Source organism: Giraffa tippelskirchi, chromosome 9 (assembly GCF_054371585.1).
Source record: "Giraffa tippelskirchi isolate mGirTip1 chromosome 9, T2T-mGirTip1v1.2.pri, whole genome shotgun sequence".
NCBI classification, from domain to species: Eukaryota; Metazoa; Chordata; class Mammalia; order Artiodactyla; family Giraffidae; genus Giraffa; species Giraffa tippelskirchi.
Window position 1 is genome coordinate 28,886,261 of NC_137283.1, and position 18,403 is coordinate 28,904,663.

The window sequence follows — 18,403 nt, forward strand, 5'->3', positions numbered from 1 at the left end:
TCATACAACTCAACATCAAAAAAAACAAACAACCCAATTAAAATATGGACAGAATACCTGAATGTACCATTTCTTAAATAGCTAGTTATTGATTGGATTTGGAATTTTGAGGTACCATCCAGTGCACTTAATGTATTTCTAGGAGAAATATTAGAGAGCTAATATTGTCACTTATATACCAGCAGATTGTGACAGAGAGAAGATTAAACAGTCACTCAGTGTAGGTAGTAGTAGCTTCCAACACTTTGCTTAATAACTGCTTTTTATATTTGCAATAACTCACTGAAACTCTCTGCCCATTTTACAGTTGAGGAAACTGAGTCCAAGAGTGGTTAGTTAGCTTACTCAACATAACTTAGCTAAGTAAGTGGACGATCTTAAATTAGGAGCAGGCAGCCTGCTAATAAGCCAGTACTCTGTAAAAGAAAAAATCTTTTCATCTTTCTGATATGAGCAACATCAGACTTTAAAGAGAAGCAATATTATCAGCTCAATGTTTCTAGAATGCTGGCCATTCTCTGGGAATGATCGGATGAAAAGTCTTGATTCAGATTGGCTAGGTTGCTCTGGCGATTGTAAAATAAACATTATTTCGCTGACAATTATTATAATAGACATTTCCCTGACAGTTAATAAAGTGGTATAGATACTACCTGATAATATTATCCCAGTTGCCAGTTTGGCTGCTAAACTCAGGAAACCCCTGGGCAATGGTAGACAAATGCATTCTCGCGTTGTTACTTATTTAACTCATGTCACACATGACTAGACAGCATTTCCATCATTTGAAAGCATTTGGTTATTGCCCTCTTGTTGATGCCGTGAGTCTATAAGGACTTGGACTTCAGATGGATTGCGATTGTCAGCTGTGTTTTGCACAGCCAGGTCTATTTTTTTTTGTACATCACCTTCAGGGTAGGCTAATATTTTTAGCCGAAGTAAGACGCAATATTTTGATCCTCTTTTTCTGAATTCTTAAAGCTCTGTATTGAAAATGGATTATTTTCTAAGTACTAATTAGCATGGCTGACCTCATTTCCAAATTGGGAAGCCATTTTTTTCTCATGCCAATACTGCAGCTATTTGAAATTCACAAGGGGTAGAACAGAAAGCACCTAGTCCATTCTGACATGCAAGCCACATTGGGCACTGGGTACATGCTTTGCAAATGTTTGTTGAATGACCAAATGAAACAAGTATGTGAATGGAAGAATGCATCTCATTCTGGTTAATTTGTTTTGTAAAAAATAATCAATGTATTTCAGGAGTGAGATTAGGATGCAAATTATGAGTTCATTTTTCTTTTGATATAATTTCAAACTTGTTTAAGTTTGAATGAGGAATTTCCATGTACTCTTTAGCTAGATCACCAGTCATTTACACTAGGCTCTATTTGTTTATCATTTTCTTCCTCCTTACCTCTCTCCTCTTTTTCTCAGATAGACACTCACACACACATACACTTTATATGTTTGCACGTAATTTTCCTAAATCGTTTGAAAGCAAGTTTGAAACCTCAGACACTTTTGCCATAAAATACTTCAGTGAGTATTTCCTAACAAAGATGCTCTCTTACGTAGCTATAGTATACTTTATCGTATCAGGAGGTTTAACATTGATACAAGACTGTTGTCTAGTTTCGTGAGTGTGGCAATAAAGTGATAATTATTTTACCCAGTCCAGGATCCAGTCCAAGATCATGCATTGCATTTAGTTGTCATGTCTCTTTTATAAATCTGTATTTAATGAAGATTTGATTAGACAAGACCTATGATATTAATAGAATCTCAAATGAACTATACTGGTCATCCTTCTAATCCACTTTTGGCTGAAGACAGAATTACTTCTAAATATTGGAGACACGGGGTATTTTGACCCCTTGTTCCTTCCTTTCAGAGATGAAGGTTTTGGTTTTTTTTTTTTTTTTGTCGTTGTTTTGGCAACTTTCCTTAATAATATATCCGTGGATCTCACTACCCTAGTAGCATAAATATTTTTCCTTATGTTGAATCAGTACATTATATAGAAATTACATGAAACATGGTTCTCTTCACAGTGTTATATCCTTGTGTTACTGTTTTTCTCTTCTGTAGCCTCCCAGCACAAAAGTCTCCCTTTCTCCACTTTCTTCCTCTTCCTCCTGCTCTCTAGACTTCTTTAATTTCACAGCAGGACATTCTAGTAATGTTAGATTGGCTCTGGCAAAGGCATTTTGATGACCCCTGTCTCCAGTCATTATAGTAACTAATAAAAGCTTGCAAACGACTGTTACTCGGTAAGCGTGATTCCAGTGACTTGCGGCCAGTTCAGCTGTATAAATATGCAGAGTTTTTTTCCCGTGTAACTTTTGATCACAGGGAAATGTATATACCATTCCGTTGAATGTTTCTTTTAAATTTAATCACGTCTGAGTGTAAAATAACAAGCAGAAATGAAATGGCATTGTAAATGTGAGCTTAAGATTCAGAAAGAATGGACGAATTCGTCTGCATAAAAGCATCCTCTCCCATGTTTTGCAGCGCATTTTGGGTGAATTCAGAAGGCAGGGGATGGGTGGCATGAAAAGCAAGCCCTTGTTTACGTATTCAACTGAAAGGCTGAATCACAGGCCTGATATTCTAGAGGGACTAGAGATGCCAACTTGGACCAGAGAGAATGATGTTTTTCCTAACATTCATGAACTGAACTTACTGAGTTAAAATTTGAACTTACATAGCATGATAATCTTTATGTTATTGAATTAAAATTTTGACTTCTAGAAAAAAGTCACTTATGTATATATATATATATATATATATATTTTTTTTTTTTTTTTTTCTAAGTTGCCTGCTGTGGATCTAATTAATTCTCACTGAGTTATAGTTTTACATGTTTGAGCTGCGTTTTTCTTGTCTTTGGGCTGGGCATCCCGTAAGCACTGGAGTGTGGAGCTTTGGAGGAAGGATGGGAGATGGCTGGCTGTTGGTCTTTCCTGGAGGTGATGTAAGGGAGAGGAATTCCGAAGCTGTGACTAGGCCAGTGGCCAAAGGAGTCAAGCTGCTTACCTGGGTCTGCTCCGCATACAGGAGGCAGTGCTGTGATGTCTGTGCCAGGGCTTGCTGAGTGTGGATGTGTCTGTCTTCTTTTCCTCCTTGCCTCTGGGAGACAGAGACACCACACCCTTCCTTTCAGGAGAGCAAGTCTTCTCAGGGAGTCCCCTCCCCTGGATTCTTTCCCCTATTCAGTTATTTGCACACCAAATACTTACTAAGTGCCTGTTTTGTATCTGGCAGTATTCTAGGAATGTGGGAAAAATTAATGAACAAACAAATTCCCACCCCTGTGGATGCTCATGTTCTGGAGGGAGACAGGGATGCAGTTGGGGGTGGGGACACACTATGTAATAAGTATGTTATGTAGTATGTTAGGAGGTGCATGCAGGGGAAGGAAAAGTTGGGTGATGAGGATTGGTAGTGCTGGGGGTGGGAGTGGGTTGTGCTTTTAGATAGAGTGGTTGGGTTAGTCTCTTTAAAGGTTCTGTTTGAGCAAAGACTTGAAGGAGGGAGGGGAGTTAGTCCTGTAAAAGATTCTAGGCAGAGGCAACAGTTAATGCAAAAGCCCTTTGGTGCAGGGCATACCCTGCATGATTGAGGGACATTCAGGAGGTGGACGTGACTAGGGGTGGTGAACCAGGGGAAATATTGTGGGAAATGGGCCCAGAGGGCTTCCCTGGGTCTTCTCCATGAAAGGATTTAGCTCATACTTGAGTAGCCTGATGCTATTGGAGGTATTGACTTGATTTAAATTTTAACAGGACCCCTGTTGGTGCTGTGTTGAGAATAGACCTTGGGTGGGGTGGAGGTAGGGCTAGTGGAAGAGCAAGCAGACATGTTAGGAAGGTTCTTCAGGAATCCGGGGAGATATGATGGTGGCCATGACCAGGAAGTTGGTAATGAAAGAGAGGAGCAGTGGTTAGATTTGAGATCTGTTTTGAAGGCAGCTTCTGCAGAATTACCTAATGGACTAGATGTATGATTTGAGACAAATATATGAGTCAGGATTGACAAAAAGACCATTAGCCTGAGTGTGACTGAAGGATATAATGACCATGAATTGTGAGGGGAAGGATGTGTGTGGAGCCTGTTTTAGAAGGAAGATTAAGTTCTACATTTTTTGAGTCTTGAGCTGTCTAGACATCCCAGAGGACATCCATGAAGGCAGATAGGTACCCAAGTCTGCAGTCAAGGACAGAGATGTGGGCTGGCCTGGGAGCCTGAGAAAGCTGGAAGTGCCTGGTAACTGTTGCCAGGGCTGATTATTTTTACATTGTCCTGAAGCTGACCTACTGATTATTCAGGGATTCTCCAGTGTACTGCTAATCCTGTGAGCACATAAGGAGATGTTTAGTTTAGCTCTTGAAGCTGATGCTTCCTTGGTGTTAGGTGTTACCTCTTGAGCTTTGCTGGGTTGGGGTGCTGGTTGTCTACTATGGAAGGAAGCTCTGAGAATCACAGAAAGCCTGAGCTGAACACGGACTTGGAGATTGACTTTCTCACCCCTCACTATAGGAAGAGGGGATTGGTACCTGGTTGTGGGGCAGAGTGAAACTGGAATCCAAGTTGCCTAACTCTCCATCCTGTTCTCTTTCTGCGCCACTGAACAGTGACCAGCTCCTGTAAGAGGCATTCAGAAAACAGCTAATGCCAGGCTCTTGCTTCTTCCATTTGTTTGTTCACCTTTTATCATCCAGAAAAATTTAGATTGTGTTCTGTAGAAAGGAGAAGGCTGCTTTTGGTCTTCTGTCTTAACGATGTGTTCCTTGAGTGTTTCTCAACAGTGGGAGATGAGACTCTTTAGGAGCGTTCGTGTGGTGGTTTCGATAGCAAAGCAGTCAAGTAATAGTTGGGGAAGGTTAGGGATCCATTTCAGGTGGGGATTTCTTCCTATCTGTCCCTCTGGGAGAGGAAGGATGGCACTCTTTGGGCTTCCTACCTTACTTGGAGGGGACACCTGCTCTTGGACTTTCTCCTGAGATAGGGCTTGAGCTTTGCTGCCTGTCCCTAGCCAATATAAGAGATCATTTAGGGCCAGGTATGTGACCCTACCCTCAGCCAGGCCCTGTCTTCTGTCTCTAAGGCACCACTGGGAGGCAATATAGCACAGTTAGAACTAGATTCAAATCCTGGCTCCTCTGCTTTATTGCTCTGGGACTTTGAGCAGTTTTAACATTTCTGAACCACCATTTCCTTTTTTGTAAAAGGAAAACATCCCATGTTAGAATGTTGTCATGAGGAGACAAATGAGAAAAATATATGTCAAGGGCTGGGCACTGCATTTGGCACATGTAAATACTGAATTCATGGCAGATGTTATCATTACCATCATCAATATTGCTGGCATGTCCTGTGGTTCCTACCTGAGGCTTAGTTAGGCCAGTTTGGTTAAGTTCAATTTAGTTTCCAAGAAAGATGTGCTAATTGGATTATTATATTTTCATGCTTTTATATTTATGTATATATATGTGCATGGATTTGGAATCTACACATGTATATATTTATCCATTCAAGTTTCTCTTTTACAGATCTGTAAGAATTATATTTTTGTGTCATTGAACCATGAGAAAATTGCTTTTGAAAAGAAGATTTCATAAGTGATCATTATGTAGGCCATCAAAATGGAGAATAATGTAGAAATGAAAGTTAAAAGAAAACATAAAAGCAAGAAAGAAGCTTGGTGTATTAACAGGGCCACTAGTAAGAGTACATATTGTTATTACCTGGATATTTTAATATATCGGCACTTGCCTGTCTTGTTTTGGTGTTGGATGGCACAGACCAGGCTGTTTCAAGATTGTGATAAATATTTTTTTTTATTTAATGCTACCACTTGTAGGCTTGTAATCAGGAGCGGCTTATCAGCAGCTTTTCACAATCTGACATTCCACATGGAATGCCCCGATGGAGGAAAGTTAGCACTCTGAATGCTTTTACAGTTGAATTCCACACACATGAATTATGACAAGTGAGGCGACTACTCTGTGGTTTGTTGTGTCTGGTCTGGTTCCTACTTTTAAAGTTGCAGTTGCGTTTGGTCATTTGAAGCTTATTTTCACAGTCTGGCCAAGCCAGCAGGGTCCCGGGGCTCTGTAGGGGACATAAACCGCCAGCCTTTAAGTTTGAGTGCTCAGTAGATAAGCATTTCAAGACTTCATTGCATCATACAAAAGGACTTATGGGCTTACTTAACATACACTATTTGACTTCATTTAGATATTTAATGGAAAGAAAAGCCTTTTATTATCACTGAAGGAAAGAACTGCCAAACGTAGGGAGGCTGAGTTGAAGTATTGTAACGGATATACAGAGCACAAATATGTTTCACTGCCTTCCATAATGGAGTATTTAATAATAGTTGTTTCTTTAAATTTAGCACATGTATCTTAGATATTTGCACTTGGTAAATTACAGGCTGTGGTTCAAGAAACTCCATTTTGTGTGTGTTTAAAAATTTGTTTGAATGAAGCATGGACTGATTCTTAAAAATGACCATCAGTGGTGATTTATGTTTATTTCACGAGCTCAGATTAGAGCATCCATGCGAGGAATGAGCACCTTTCCTCCTGTCTTTGAACATAGGTAAACGTGAGCAGTAGCTGAGATTGCTGACCTGCTTGGCCACAGAGTTGTTGAGTGTTTTGTTGATGGGCATTGGTCTCTGGTGTATATTGGGGTTCCGGAAGGAGAGAGAGGGAACCATTATGCTTTGGGGAAGGCATGCTTGGTTGTCTAGGAGGGAACCCTGCTATCTTGCTGTAGCTGTCAGCCTGTGAAATCCTCAAGAACTGTGCCTGCGCAGATGGCCAGGGCTCAGGGGCAACTGATTCTCAATTTGAGGTCTACTCCTGTTCTTCCAGAATGCAAGGATGGAGCTGTTGGGAACTGAATTGTGTCCCCCTCAGATTCCTGCGTTTAAGTCCTAACCCCTAGCACCTCAGAATGTGACTGCATTTGCAGAGTCTTTAAGGAGGCAATTAAGTCAAAGTGGGATCGTTAGCATGAGACCTAATCCAGTATGATCTGCTTCCTTAGAAGAGGTGATGAGGAGGACTCAGACACGTAGGCAAGGAGAAGATGGACATCTACAAGTCCTGGAGAGAAACCGCAGAAGAAACCAGCCCTAAGGACACCTTGATCTCAGACGCTAGACTCCAGAGCTATAAGAAAATTCTGTAGTAAAGCCTCCTGATTGGGATACTTAGTTGTGGCATCCCTAGCTAATTAACAGAGAAGCAAATCAGAATCTACAAGAGGGCATGTCTCATTTGAACAAGTCTATTTCATATTATGAAATTTATATCATGGAATATTCATATTCATATGGAATTCATATTATGGAATATTATGGTGACTCAGATGGTAAGAGAATCCGCCTGCAGTGTGGGAGGCCTGGGTTCAATCCCTGGGTTGTGATGATCTGCTGGAAGAGGGGATGGCAGTCCACTCCATTGTTCTTGCCTGGAGACTCCCCATGGACAGAGGAGCCTGGCAGGCTATAGTTGCAAGAGTCAGACATGACTGAGTGACTAAGCACATTTCATATTATAGCACAGTGTTTAAATTTGGAAGATCATGGCAGAAAAACCTCTGAAGCTTGGCCAAATCCATGTAAAAACCTCTAAAGCTTGGCCAAATCCACATGGCAGGTAGCACTCTATTAATGCTTGCTGAAGGACAGGTGGTCAGCTATTTACACTGATTTGACTCAAGATTTTTCAACTTTATGGTAGTGTAAAAGTAATCCTCATTCAGTAGAAACCATACTTCGAATTTTGAATTTTGCTCTTTCTCTAGGCCAGCAGTAGGTGGTACAGTGCTCTCTGGTGATGCTGGCTTCCTATCAGCCATGTGATCACGAGGGCAGACAACCAGTACACTTATAACCATTCTGTTTTTCACTTTCAGTGCAGTCTTCATTATATGAGATACTCGCACATTATTGTAACATAGGGTTTGTGTTGGATGATTTTGCCCAACCATAGACTATTGTAGGTGTTCTGAGCACCTTCACGGTAGCTAGGCTAAGCTGTGATATTCCATAGGTTAGGCATAGTAAATGCATTTTTACTTGTGAGGTTTTCAGTTTACAGTGGATTTATTGAGATGTGAGCCCATCGTAGGATGGGGGAAATCTGTGCTAACATGTAATACTTATTAAGCACTCACAGTGAGCTGGACGCAGGGAGAAGAGTCTTGCCTACATTACCTGTTTGAGCCTGCACCACAGTCCTGTGAGGACGGAGCCATTATTATCTCCATCTTGTAAAGGGAGGAAACCGAGACAAAGCAGTTAAGTGACATACGTGGGGTTCAGAGCCAGGCGGTCCTGCTACAGGCTTGTCCGTGTTTTTGCTTCACCAGCCCTGGGAGTTTGAGGGAGGGGTAGTTATCTGATCCATTATCACTATTGGTTAAAAGATACTGAAACTTGCTCTTTTACACCACGTTTTGGTCCCACCTCAAGAGAGAAGCTATCAAGTGTGTCTAGTGTGATGAAGATGTTGCTAGTCATAATAATCATTCAGATTACAGAGCACTTAAGTGTGAGGCCAATCTGAGCTTAGAACCTGCCTATTTGACCCTTGCGGCATCCTAAGCCATTGTGCCAGTCTCCCAGTGGCCCACCCCCAGGTGATGGGGCTCTGGCACCTGAAGCCCCCATCACTGAGCAACACTCCCTCCCCTACAAGCCCAGCATCTGCATTTGTCAGAGGCAAGGGGAAAAAGGTGGCTGACATTCATGTTTTAAAATGGAAGAAACCTTGTTCTTTTCTCCCTTATTACTGAAGCATTTTATGATAAATGTGAAAAAATGTTTAAAGCAGAGCAAAAATAAATAAATAATCTATAGTTCCACCCCCTAGAGAAAATGACTCCTAGTGTTTTTCTGTCTGTTTTTCTAGTCTTTTTCCCATGGAGATATACTTACTCTAAATATAAATGTACTAATATTTTTATGAGTAGCAGTGTTAGAAAAGAGCAAGGACTTAGACTAATACTCACATTAATATCACAGCTTTCCCTTCCTAGCTACCTGACTTTGGACATGTTCTTTGATTTCTGTCTATATTTTCTGTTTTTAAAATGGGGATAATAAGTGAAACTCATTTCGTTGGGATTTGCAGTAGCTCAGGGTATGTAATGTGTTCTTTTGCAGCATCTGGAGCACAGTAAATAAACCAGAACTTTAGGAAGATTCAGTTTTTGTAACACATCTCTGTTACTTAGCAATAGAACGCTCAACATTTGGTGAACAGGTATGATTTGGGGGTCATGTTTCCTTCTGTGTCTGTGTTTATTTTTCCAACCCTTTTAAATGACTGCATAGTATTTCACCATCAGTATGAATCATAATGTATTTAATTTTTATTGGATTTTTTTTCCCAGTTTTTATATATTATAGACAATGCTGTGATATGTTTCCTCACAGCATTGTAGCTAATTCCTTCCCCAGTGGTTACTATTTCGTTAAAATCAATTCCAAAGAGTAAAGACTTAACAGGATGTGCATGCTTTAAAGGTTGCTGAAGCAGTGCCCAATCCTACCCACGCCGCACAGCTAAAGGCTGTGCCAGCTTACCCTGAACCCAGCCATGGAGGAGAGTGCCCATTTCTGTTTGTAAAACTTTGCCATAATATTAAATTGATAAGTTTAAAAGAGAGGAATGATCATGCTCTGTGGATGACTAACTCAGATCTGGTATCATCAAGGATAAGCAATGACTCCAAACTGAGAAGGGAGAGACCAGTTGGATACTGATGTTCAGTTAATGTTGTTCTGACCCCCCCGAGGGTCAGAATTTCTGTAGAGAGTTCTCAACCCATAATGAGATTTAATCTTCACTGCAACCTTTTGATGTGGGAACTCTCTTTAGCCCCATTTTATGGATGCAGAAAGAGAGGCTTAGAGAAATTATATACTTTGTCCAAAATCACAAATTAGGTTACTGCGTGGCCGACAGGGAAGTTGAATCCAGGCACTCTCTCGGGTTCTTGTTCCTGCCCTGAGGTATTGGAAATGGAAACCTGGATGCCGGAGCCAGCATGGAGACAAGGTGAGACCAAGCAGGGTAGCTGGCTACGCCTGGGGTAGGGGCAGAATGGAAGCCCCGCAGGTTTTCTAGCTTGTTGGTATAGAAGGCACAGCTTCAGCGGCAGACATAGGGAAGTGGAGAGAGGGAGCCCGTGTAGACCAAGTGTGCAGATTCAGATGTATATATGGGGCTATGGAGTCTGGGACTGGAGATCTGCCAGGAGATACGGTAACACCCGTTGCCCTGTTTTGCAGCTTACGTGCATCATCCTGCTTAACCCTTTTACCACCCCGTGACATATGACCTGTCCTTACTTTCATTCTATAGTTGCAGAAACTGAGGCCCAGAGAGCTTGAATAACTCAGTCCACCAGTGTCACAGCCAGAATCAGACCCCAGGCAGCCAGATTCCTGATCTGGGCCAAAGAAGGTGGGAAGGAGAACTTTGTGAGGAGTTTGCACCCTGGGAGGTATTGCTGGAGGTGATCGCTCCCTTCTTTTGAACTTTGTAACAGTTATGGTCTGTAGAACTCATCTGGCAATTAATCACATATTCCCCATGACACAACTCTCCTTGTCCTGAAATGTTATTTCAATCACACATTGTTATTTAGCTTCTTGTGCTGAGAAGACAGCTGAGCCTGGATAGCCACCTGACCCAGCTCCCAAACGTGCACCACAGTTCCTCAGAGTGGGGCTACATAAATGTATGACTGAATTTCATTTGAGGGGTCTTGTTCTGGAGACTTTCCGACAGGCAACATTCATGGAGAGGCAGGGAGAGGGAAAGGAAAGAGTGCGGACAATGCCTAGGATTGTGATCAGATGAACTTCGGAGAACAAAGAGGAGATTGAGGACTGGAAAGCATCCTTCTGCACAGGTAATGAAAGGATGGTGCCTCGGCCATGGGCATAAGCCCCGCTCCTCCTGTCACCTTTCTCCGTGGGGCTGTCCCCTGCGACTTCTAGGTTGTGTTACCAGGGCTTACTTGGTTCTGTACTTCACTCCTGACCAAAGTTTGCCCAAGTGCACGCAAGAAGCTGAGGGATTTAGACTGTGGGAGGTAGTGTGGTGCTCCCGATAGAGTTCTCGCCCTGATTTCCAGTGGGGCTTCATCTTGAGAACCTTTCCAGATTTCCCTTTTGAGCTTTTGGAAGAGTAGTAGTCTGTTGTATTGGGTAATGTGAAGGGAGGAGACTTGGATTTCAGATGCAAGTGCTGGTATCACTTACTAACCCTTGCCCTGGGTAGAAGACTTGGCTTCTCTGATCCTCAGTTTCCTCATATGTCAGATAGCCGTATTTACTTGTGAAGATTGTAAGACCTTGGATGGAAATGCTCAGTCAGGACAAAGTGCCAGGCGTGGACAGGGCTCCATGCATGCTGGCTGGTCTTAGAATTGTATGTCCTTAGTACAGTATCCAGAGACCTCTCACTCTGTCGAACACCAAGGTGAAAGGTCAGTGTGTTCCTTTCTTTTCCTGTATTTATGACAGATATTTCACCACTTTGACCCTTTGATAATTTTCCCTGATGATTTGGTCATAATTATCAGCTCTTCTCCTGCTCTTCTGAGGCATTTCCATACCACACCATGCCACCCCGTTTCTCAGAAGGAAATGTGACCATCAGACATTGGACCACTCTGAGACTGGTCATCATCCTCATATCCATTTACCAGGCTGATTATTATTATTATTTTAGCTTTGTAAGAATTATCTGGATGTTCTTTTTTAGTCATTTTATTAGTCATTCAACTTTTTTGGTTTTTTTGAGATGGATGAAAGATAGATCACTTTGAGGCAGTGGGTCAGATGGAGGTGGCTGACTGGGTAACTGTATCTCTGCTGAGTCAGCTGTCTGCTCAAACAGCTAAAAGCTGAAGAATGCTGATGACTTGTCACCGGCCAGCGTCACATTAACTTGAAATTCCATTTCTGCTCCTCAGTTGTGGGAACTTGGTTGCCTTTGGTGGATTGTTGGAAAGCACTCCAAGTATTGTATTGATTGGATTATGGAGCCTGGAATTGTCAGTTATCCCCTAAAGTGGCATTTTCCACTTGAGGCTGAGGCATAAAAATTGTGAAATGGGATGGTTCAAAAAGGTAGGATTCGATGCTGTTTATTTTTAGAAAGGGAAAGCCAGGCTCTGACAAACTCTCTGATTCGCAGGGGCTCTCCAACAGTTGGCAAAACGGGGACAAGGTTTGTACTTCCTACTCATTGGTCATGCAGCCTCCCACCCCCTGGGCCTTATTGCCCTTCTGCTAAAACTGTCTGGACAGCTGTTTGTTTTGGTTCTTCTTCCTTGACTGGAGAGACAATCTCAGTATCAAGGGTGATGGCTGCCTCAAAATGCCCTTGGCCTCTCGTCCCTTCATCATATCTCTGAATCACATTATAACCTTGGGAAAGAAGTCTTGTAAGTATGTTTGTTCTCTGATATCTGTGTGTTCTGTACATTAGGTGTCTTGGGTGATGGATAAGGTGACATATGGGGTTACTTTGCCTCCCTACCGTACCATACACAGTGAAAGAATAATGCTTCATAAATGGGGATGTTTATCTTATTATGCTACCACAACTTCAACTTCCTTGTTTTTTTTTTTTATTTTTTTTTTACTTCTTTAAATTGGGCATAGACTTAGAAGATGATTTGAAAGTAGGGGCCAGCAATGGGGGTGGTATTTGCTTTAACAAAGAGTTTGGCCTCTTGTATTTTTTTAAGTTAGGAATACAGGCCTTCCTCAAAGACCTGTGGTAAGAAGGCTTTTGTTGCTAGTTGGAATATTGGGACACAGAGAATTCTCTGGAAGAGAGCTTTGACCCACCTCTGGTGGGATTTCATGTTTCATCCCACAGACCAATTGTTTTAAACAGTACTTTTAAACCAGCTTCAAGACCATTGGTTTTTTCAAAAGTTATTTCCCCCTTTTTACTCTTGTGTTTCCTTCCCTTTTCAATAATAGAGGACTTTTCTGTTTTACGGTTGAAACTACTACCTTTTTCTTAATTGTAAAGCAGGCAGAAATCATCACTGACTAGGCATCTCAGAGAATTGCAATTAATATTGTGACCTAGTTAGTTTCTTCATTTTTAGAAAATTTTGTCTTATTTTTCCCCCAACATCAGTTCTGTATGCTGATTTTGTAACCTTAGTCTCTCACGGAAGATATGGATCCTATCCATTCACATGACGATGATGTCTGGTTTCACCGTGTTATCACTTCCCATGGAATATCACCACTGGGGAAACTGAGACTTGAGTTTTCTATTCTCCTTCATCTGCAGGACCCGCCATTGTCAAAAATTATAGTGACAAGTTTTTTGTTAGTAGCCTCATCACTGTGAATGTGATTCTTGTTCTCATCCAGTAGAGAGCCTTGGTTACCCACAACCCACTTCCAGCTTTTGATCAGATACATAGGGATCGCCTATCGAGTGTGAAGATGAAATAATATCATTTGTTTACCACCTTGAGTTGTTTACCACAGGCTGTGAAAAATATGTTTTGAATTTAAAAGTGCAAAAAACAAGTGTACCAGCTATCAAAAAGTTCTCCCTGCAAAGTAAACATGTTTATAGAGCAAGACTCAAAACAAAATACTTGATCACGATAAGCCCAGCCAATGAAAAGAAAGTAAACATGTTTACCACAAAAACCTTATAAAGAGCCCAGATGGCAGCCAGCCCTCTGCTCACTTGACTGTTCTTCACAGGAACGACTAGGCTCCCCTGGGCTTCAAGGATATATGGGCTCCCCTTTTCAAGCCCTGCTCTCTTAGCGTAGCCCAACTTGTGAAACTGAGCCTTGAGTTCCCGTAAATCTTAAATAGCAACTTGTCATAGATGACTGCCAAGTAGGCTTATGGGGAATCTTACCTTCCTGGCTCCCTGATAGAACCAAGATGAGTATCACATATAATAACCTTCTGTGTCCTGGGCACTGTAGTGAAGACATCTAGGATATAAACCATGAATCACACCGAAGCCTGGCTTCACCCAGCTCACTCAGGTGAGGGAACCAAAGGACTCAAGCAGGAAGTTGGTAGAAAAGACATGGTCATCCTGAGTGATAACAGGGATTTTGGGGGTATGTGGAGTGAGCCATAGATGCTGTAAAAGAGAGAAAGCTTCGAAGGAGGATGATGAATGGTGCATGTGGTAAAGATATAAGAATTTGAGTTATGGTGCCTTCTCTCATCACAGTCAAGGAGCAAATTCAGGAGAGATGACCCTGTGAGTGTTGGCTCCATGCAAGGTCATTAATGAATTTCAGAGTTCAAGGTCTTTGAGGTGGGACAGTTCTAAGGAATGGTGAAATCAAACTTTTGGCCATGCCTTCAGGTATAGAGGAAGTGGTAGTGGTTAATTACCACTTAATTAGAACTTAATGCACCCTTACTCTGGGCAGATATTATCCCAATTTTCAGGTATGGAGGAACTTGCCCAAGGTTATAACTAGTAAGTGGCATGGCTAGGATGGGACATGAGCAGTTAGCCTGAGCTCTCAACTAATGCAGTATACTGCTTCTCAAAGAGACTGAAAGCTTTTAGGGTAAGTTAAGATAACCCAGTGTGTATTCATTCACTTGAACAGTAGGTAGTTTTTTGGGTTTTTTTTTAGTGGTACTTTGTCTGAACCAGGCCTGATGTAAGCCTTGGCAAGGCTGTGGGAAGGGCCATTTTCATGGCTATTGAGATTGATAAAAGTGGTCACACTGAAGGAATGCAGACCAAAACTGTGAACCAGATACTGAAACATCTGAGACAGGTGGAGAAGTGCATTAGACATTTAGAGTTAAAAACTGTATGGTTGGTTTGGAAGCAGTGGTTCCCTCACATACGGTCATCAAAAGAAGGGTTCCAAAGAATCAGGGAATTACAGTGGAGAGTAATGATAGTATTCTCCATGGGGGTAGATGGCAGGCAAGGTAGACTATTAGCAGAGCCATAACCTGGCTGTAAGAAAAGAAATTAAAGAAAGGCCAACTCTTTCCTCTTTGCATGAAGTCAGGGGATGTTGAGTGAATGCCTTCTGGGAAAGGTGAAAGGGATATCTTTAAGGAAAAAGGAAAGTCTCCATATTGTTCATGATGTTACTTTTGGAAGGTGGTGGAAAGAAATGAGCACTGGGGCTTCCCTGGTGGATCGGTGGTAAAGAATCTGTTTGCCAATGCAGGACCCTGGCTTTGATCCCTGCTCTGGGAACAGCCTACTTGCCATGGGGCAACTAAGCCCGTGCACCACAACTATTGAGCCTGTGCTCTAGAGCTCAGGAACTGCAACTACTGAGCCTACAAGCCCCAACCACTAAAGCCTGCGTGCCCTAGAGCCTGTGATCTACACCAAGAGAAGCCACTGCAATGAGAAGCCCACGCACACAACTAGAGAAAGCCCATGCAGCAGCAAAGACCCAGTACAGCCATAAATAACTATAATTATTTTTTTTTAAAGAAATAATGTTAACTGGATAAAATTTTTTTTAAAAAAGTGAGCATTGGAGTCAGAATGTAGGATAAAATGGGGTTCTAGAATGCCTGGGAGGCAACAGGATGATGGTTGAATTCAAGGAACTCACACTCCTTGAATTGGGGTGACAGTTAAGTCACTTGTTATCAACATCAGGTTCAGACAGAAGCTGGGTTCTTCCTGGGAAGATGGGGGGGGCAGACAAATATAGCAGGAGGTCTAGCCTTCATGTTTTAAATGGAATGTTTAATGGATTTTCAGTGAAGAGCAATAAACAAACAAAAAAGGTTGCTGGTTAAGCCTCAGTGAACTAGAAAAGTAATTACTTAGCAACTGTATTCCCCATGTGTTCTAATTAATCTAATGGGTTTACTTAAAAACTTGTTTTTGAACATAGATACCAGAAAGTCCTCTGGTGAGTTGGAGTAAATCTTATTAGTGAAAGTTAAGTAAAAGTAACAGTGATTAGTTCTAGGGAACTTAGTTGAAATGAAGTCAAGTGGGCCTGGTGAAGCCACAGATGTTGATGGTGGTGGCTCAGTTGGTTTAAACTTGGGTGATGGTTTTGATTAGAACTTTAGAACTTAGCTGTTCAGATAGATGCCTATTTAGGGTACATTTGAGGTTACAATTTTTTAAAAACAGATGTATTATTTGTTCTTCTTCTCCAAGCCTTATTAATCAAGGCAGATTGGCATTTTATTTGTGAGCTGACAACACGCACCATTTTTTCCGCAGCCGATTTGCTTTCTGAACTGGATTCAGCATTGTCAGAAAGTTATTCACGGGAGTTGGTGATGGAGTCTGCTCCACCCACTTCTGTTCCATTTCTATTTTGGTGCTATTTGCAACAAAGGAAACTAAGTTAGTAAATTAGAGAAGGATTGAAGCGCTCACAAATGCTCTCCTTCTTATCAGGTTGTGTAACCGATTAGACAGAGTGGTCCCACTCTTCCTGTGAAACAGGGCCGTGAAGGAACACAGGTGCAAACCCCAGCAGGTGGCCTTGGCCATGACCTCCCAGGTCTCCTGACCTATCTGATGGAGCTACGTTAAGTAATCTATAAAGATATATATGTATATGTACGTACATTCATCCATACATACATATTTGTATATGAGTGTGTATGTACACATATACTTATTTGTGTGAGTCTAAAAGTTCCACATACAACATTCTAATGGATTTGAGTTTTGGGTCAGTGTTCCTGCAGAAAGTAGGTGGCTTGTCCCTCTCCTGGGTCTGAGAGGACAAGGGAAGGGCACATAGTGGAGTCTGGAGAGAGAAGCTGCAGGGATAGGGCTGCCTGGCAGGAGCTGGGATCTTTCCTAGTCAGCCTTCAGTGCCCCGGTGGGGAGAAATTTGGGCGATAAATGCCCCATCTTCTCTGTCTGCCTGAGGTGAGACCTCCATTGGTTGTACCAGCTGGAAGCCAGAGGATAAGAGTACTTCTTGATGCATCACGCAGGGTAGCTTTCCAAGACACAGGTAAGGTGAGGGATTGGGGCGGCGTGGCAGGTGGAGGATATGAAGAAATAAATGGAAAATCGCCCATCCAGTGCATTTTGTTCTGTGACCTCCTTTGGGTATAACTCTGCCAGACTTGCTTGGATAATGCATGGGAGAGGTTGATGTCAGACAGGGGATCCCAGATCTCCAAAACAGCAAGAAAGCACCTAGCTTTATACAGCTTTCCTTCCCAAAGCATGGTGTCTGTACCAGTAGCACCAGCATCATGTGGGCACTTGCTGGAGATTTTCAGGCCCTGCCCTGTACCTACAGAATGAGACAACCAGGGGGATGGGCCCAGCAATCTGTCTTTTATTAGCTCTCCTGGAGATTCTGCTGCATTTCCAAGATTGAGAACCACAGCTGGATGTCTTGAGGTGTTGGATGGCCAGCAAAGTATGTCAGTTTGCTAAGATGACCACTGTTATCTTGCTTGGGAATGCCAGTGACAAGCATGTTGTCTGTTTGAGTCCCCTGCTTGGAAACTCGGCAGACTCTTAATCTTTTTTATTCTTAGGATAGGCTCTCTTCAAAAGAAGTGGAATAATGGATAACACATAGGCCATGGGGGCTCATATCCCCGGCATTTCTTGCCTTTAATTTCTGAGTGCTCCTTTCAGCCGTGCGAAGAAGTACCCAGCAGGCCCCAGACTTTGGAGGTTGTTTTTGAAAAACAGATGCAAATACTGCCTCTGCTGTTGTTGTTTTCCTGGTGCCTGGCAGTGTTTGGTAAACAACTTGATTGCTAGGTCTTGGCCTCAGGGAACCACAGCTGCTCTTTCCAGCTCCCTGCAGACTTTTGTACCGAGCAAGGATTGCTTCAGGGAAAAATAAACAGGGGAGAACAAAACAAGAAAACAGCACTGTTGTTTTGTGGCTGCCTCTACCTGTTTTTCTGGAGCTGTTTTGCAACCACAGGCCCTGAGCTTTGATTCCTAACTTGAAAACACAAGGCAAAAACCCCTCGGCACCACAGGCTCCTTTCTCTGTTGGTAAGAGGGCAGAGTGGCCGCCTCGGCTGAACTTGGACAGCCTGTTGTAGTAGCCACTGGAAGGATCTGTGCATTTTGAAATATGTAAATTGAAAAAGGAGAAGGCTTCATTCTTTCTAATGACCCCCAAGATGGTAATCTGGCTTTTCAAATCTCCAGGAAAACAGATTGAATATGGCACAATTAATGGTTCAACACTTCTAGGCTTTTCTCAAAAATATCTTAATGGGCTTTTAATTTATTGCAGCTCCTGACTAGCAGGCTTGAGGCAGAGTTGCTGCTGACCCCTCGGGGCCAAGGCGCTCTCTGAGGGGTAAGTGAGATAGAAGAGAACAAAGGCCAACTGGAGAGTCTGCCTTG

General features: G+C 42.3%; 1 protein-coding gene across 28 annotated transcripts in view; it reads left to right on the forward strand.

Annotated features, from left to right (window-relative positions):
* Window positions 1-18,403, forward strand: part of FOXP1 (forkhead box P1) — a 618,285-nt gene that overhangs the window by 76,240 nt on the left and 523,642 nt on the right. For 2 of the 28 annotated variants that reach the window (XM_081528333.1, XM_081528330.1), the window contains exon 1: window positions 12,366-12,491. The exons of the other annotated variants lie outside the window; for them this stretch is intronic. The gene's annotated coding sequence lies outside the window, so the exon portion shown is untranslated. Of the gene's footprint in view, window positions 1-12,365; window positions 12,492-18,403 lie in introns of those variants that run through there. 28 annotated transcript variants of the gene reach the window in all.